This window comes from Vitis riparia, chromosome 9, assembly GCF_004353265.1.
Source record: "Vitis riparia cultivar Riparia Gloire de Montpellier isolate 1030 chromosome 9, EGFV_Vit.rip_1.0, whole genome shotgun sequence".
NCBI lineage: Eukaryota > Viridiplantae > Streptophyta > Magnoliopsida > Vitales > Vitaceae > Vitis > Vitis riparia.
This window is the reverse complement of record NC_048439.1, coordinates 14200704-14205803: the sequence shown is the minus strand read 5'-3', so window position 1 is coordinate 14205803 and position 5100 is coordinate 14200704. Positions and strand designations below refer to the sequence as shown.

General features: G+C 29.5%; 1 pseudogene; it reads left to right on the top strand.

Moving 5' to 3' along the window:
- Positions 1 to 2822: 2822 nt before the first annotated feature.
- On the top strand, positions 2823 to 3920 carry LOC117921846 (annotated as a pseudogene).
- Positions 3921 to 5100: the final 1180 nt, after the last annotated feature.

Genomic DNA, 5100 nt, shown 5'->3' with positions numbered 1-5100 from the left:
TTTTTTTGCATTTATTTATTTAATCATTATTATTCTCGTTATTATTATTATTTTATTTATTTATTTACTTATTTATTTTTAAAAAATTCTATCTTTAAATAATCCTTCAAAATTTTGACCTCCAAATCTAATTCTCATTTTCCAAAATTCTAATTTTCACATTTATTTATTTAATCATTATTTTATTTATATATTTATTTATTCATTTTAAAAATTCTATCTTTAAATAATTCTTCCAAATTCCGGTTTCCAAATTTAATTCCCAATTTCTAAAATTCCAATTTTCACATTTATTTATTTAATCATTATTCTTTTCGCTATTATTATTAATCCATCTTTAAACAATTTTTCAAAATTCTGGTTCCAAATTTAATTTCCAATTTCCAAAATTCCAATTTTCACATTTATTTATTTAATCATTATTATTTTGGTTATTATTAGTATTATAATTTATTTATTTATTTTAAAATTTTCATCTTTAAATAATTCTTCAAAATCCCGATTTAAAAATATAATTCCCAATTTCCGAAATTCCAATTTTCGAATTTAATTTCTAATTTCCAAAATTCTAATTTTCACATTTATTTATTTAATTATTATTATTTTCGTTATTATTATTATTCTATTTATTTATTTATTTTAAAAATTCTATCTTCAAGTAATTTCCAAGATTCCAATTTTCATAATTTAATTTTTCGAACTTTAATTCTCAAATAATTTTCTAAAACTCCAATTTTCAAATTTATTCTTTTAGAAATCTCCATTTTCAAGTAAATTTCCAAAATTCAAATTTTCAAATTTTATTTTTAAGAGATCTCATTCTCAAATAATTTTTCCAAGTTCCAATTTTCTTGACTTCCAGTTGCAAATTATTTTTCTAGAATTCCAATTTTCAAATTAGTTTCAAAACTTGATTTCCAAAAATTTGTTTGTCAGATGGTTTTAAATCTTTTAAATTTATTCATTTAATTTGTTTATTCAAAACCTAATTTTTAATAAACGTGCTGCCATTTTTTCATTTAGGTATGCATAATTTTCTTCGGTTTTTAATAATTTTCTTATTTTTCACTATTTTTAATAAGCATGAAGACAATTTTCATAATTCCAAAATAATGGAATTTATGAGATTAATTCATGCAAAATCAATTGGGTTTTGGTGGGGGACCTAAATATAAGATTTTTCTTCTGATTATTAATTGCTATGCCTAATGAATGTTGTTTAATTTTTATTCTGATCTTTGACATGTATGTGATAATTTTATACTTGAGCTAACATTGTTTCCATGATAGCGCACTATTATTTGTTGCTAAGGTACGATTTCACCCACACTTTGCTCATTCTGATGCATGATTCACTTTATTATTTGATTATTTCATTTTGGTATCACCAATTGTCATGCTTGCTTCATCTCATTAGTAGAGACCCGTTTTTAGGGACTCAGAGGGGTTCTATGGTCTTGATCGTACCTTCCCAATAAGTAACTTGACCCTCGAACCTTGATTTGGTTTTTCATAGACCATATTTTCTAAATAAGGAGTCACATTTAGGGTTTTCTTTCTTATTTTGTTTGCCCTTTAAAAATAAAACAAAAATAAGTGACAACTCCAAGTTTTTTTTTCTAAAAATCAAATTTTCACCAAACAAATAAAAAAATGAGTTTCGCCATCGAGTGGGAATGCATTGAACCAAAATGCGGGGTCCACAATGTGGTAACAAAATTTTCTATTAACATTAATTTATTTAAATAATTAAAATTATTCATAATTTATCTTATCAAATTAATTTTAATTTATAAAATATTAGAACTTTCTTAATTTTTTATATTATACCAATTTTTTTGTGTAAAATTATATTTTTAATATTTTAAAATAAAAACATTTAAAATTAAATAAAATTGAAAGGATAAATATAAAAAAAAAAATTAAGAGTGAAGTGATAATAATTTTTAAAAATAGGATTAATGAGATAAATATGAAAAGTGTTAAAAATAAAAGGATAATATAAAATAAAATGATAATATAAAAACATGGGCGAAATCTAGGCCACCGGATTGTTAAAAATTCAAATTTGGAAATTTTCAATTTTTTCAAAAAAAGCTCAAAAATATTTGCGATATATCAGTGATTTTTTCCATTCTCTCCCCACTCGCTCCATAGTCGATTTAATTGTCAATATTTTAGACATTTTCTTGAAATTCCTCCCGTTCGATAATCGGTACTCAAAATCATTTTAGGGTCATCTAATATTTGATATATTGATGTAATATTGCCGATAAAATCCGAAATTTCAATCCTTGTTTAAAAGAGGGTTGTTTTTGTGAATATGTGATTTCTTTTTTAATTAAATAACCCTAAAATAAATCATAATGGAAAATAAAAATAAAAAACAGAGAAATTTAGCAAAGATATGAGTGCAAATTTTAACTCATATCAATCATTGTTGATTGAAAAAGAAATAGTAAATTAACATATATATTTTGGTTTTCTATATGGTATAGTTTTTTACATCACCGCACCACTCAAGGCCTTGGCCAAAAGAAACTCACGACCCAGTCTCAAAGTCAAGCCCATGCCCCTCTCATGGGTTAGCATGGTGTCCAGTCCAGTTATTAATCGATTTTATTGTATGATGGAGTTTAAAACGTCCACCAATAACTTATTATAATATGATTTATTGTTACTTATATAAACATATTATACAACTATTATTTGTCATTTTAACGATCTTATATTATATTTAATATCAAACATATAACATATAAAGTTTAATGAATAGACAATATATTATTGTTATTAAAAAAAGAGATTCGGTCTCCCACGTAATGATTGTGCAAATGACCCATGTTAGGAATCGATTGGATGGTGCCTACATTTTGCTTTTTCGCAGGAAATTGGAGAAATAATTAGCTGGGGGAAGAACGCATTTTGTGGAGACAATACGGTTTGCTCGTAAGCAAATACTTCAACACATTGAAGCTTCTCTGCTTCTTGGAAAATGTGGATGCTGTGAAAAAAGCCACCGAAACAAGGGATGCTCTACTTGGAACAATAGACAATTGGTTGATTTGGAGTGTGACAGGAAGCTTGAATGGTGGGGTTCCTATCACTAATGTTTCAAATGCATATGGAACAATGCTCATGAATCTCAAAACTCTTGATTGGGATAAACCCACATTAGATACACTAGGCCTTCCTGCTGAAATCTTGCCCAAGATTGTCAGGAATGCTGTGATTATTGGAACAGTCGCAAAGGGATGGCCCATTCCTGGGCTTCAAATTTCTGGATGCCTTGGTGACCAGCATGCTGCAATGCGGAGCCAAGCTTGCGGAAAAGGTGAGGCTAAAAGATAAAATGGGACTGGGGCTTTCATACTTCTCAAAACAGGTGAGGAGGTAATCGAGTCCAAACATGGGCTTTTAACCACTTTGGCCTTTTAGCTTGGTCGAGAAGCTTGAACCAACTATACTTAAGAGGGCTCAATTGCAATTGCGGGAGCTGCAGTTTAGTGGCTAAGAGACAACCTTGGTATAATAAGCACTGCAAGTGAGATTAAGAAATTAGCAGCAAAGGTTGATTCTTTGGGTGGGATTTATTTTGTGCTAGCATTCAATGGATTGTTTGCTCCATGGTGGTGTGATGATGCATGTGGGGTTTGCATTGGGATCACAAGATTTACAAACAAGTCTCACATTGCTCGAGTTGTGCTTGAGAGTATGTGTTTTCAGGTAAAGGATGTCCTAGATTCAATGCACAAGGATGTAGGGGAGAAGGGGAGAAAGGTGAGGTGAAGAATGAGAAGGGGGAGTTCTTGCTTGGAGTTGATGGTGGTGCAACCATTAACATTCTTTTGATGTGAATTCAGATTCGTGTTTTATGCTATTCTTTGATCTATTATCTACTTTGTTGCTGTAACACATAACAGAAATGGTTTTCATTTTCTACATTGCTAAACTTCTCTTGTTTCAATTCTCCTCTTTTTTTTTATAAGAAATTATGAAACTTAAACCTATACTTATAAGCCTTCTATACTGAAGCCATGATAATAATGCAAGGTATTGGTTATGGGTTTTGTTGGAATTTTTATGTGTGGACTTACATAATCAATTTGATAATGTCATAAATCAGTGTTAATTTTATTTTTGTATTGTGGTCTATAATGGGGCTGGACACATTATTGCTTGATTTTTATGGGCTCACCTCAATTCATTTGACTGACCCATTAAGTCAAGTGGTCCAAACTGTGTATGTGTGATATGTAATATATATATATATATATATATATATATATATATAAGGGAAAAAGGCAGGGTGGCTATCCTATTCTATTATGTTTTTCTCTTTGGGACTGAGAAGAGAACGTACTGCATGAACGAACTCTTTAGAGCACACAGTTGTTTTGGGTGTGGAAAATGAAGAGCTAATTGAACTCGGGGTTTCTATCCTTCATGACTTGAGCGCATCCTTGAACATCAGAAGAACACAGGAATGGATTTCTATGGGATCAATCAAGGTCAGCTTTTCTTAATTCCCAATTTTTATTGTATGCTTTAATGTCTTTCATGAGATCCTGTTTATGGTTTAATTTTTTTTTCAACAATTGGTATTAGAGCAACTATGGATGACATTTAAGTTGCAATTTTTTTTTTTAATTTTTGGATTAATCAAGGTTTTCCCGAAGCTAATTTTTAGGGCTTTTTTTCGTTTGATGTTGATTCTCCATTTTGAAGCAAAATTGATGTTGGAGACTTGTAGAAAACACCTTTTGGAGGAAAACCCATCATTTTTATTTTTTTTTTTGGTTTTTGGAACTCAATTGATGGGATTTCGAAAAAAACTAGGGTTTCTTATGGCTCTTCGTTTATGTGTTTTTGTGCAAAATTTTGGTCAAGATTGATGGATTACTGTTTGAAGATGGAAACTTGGTTGTTTGCGTCGGAAATTGCATAATTTTTTGGCCAAAAAATGATTTTTTTCTTCTCCAAATTTGTATAGCCAGAACCAGGGCTGTTCAGCCCGTGGAAAAGATGATGGCGTCATCATGACATCATTAAAAAAAACAATTTTTTTTTGTTTGTCTTGGCATTCTTGGAATAATAATG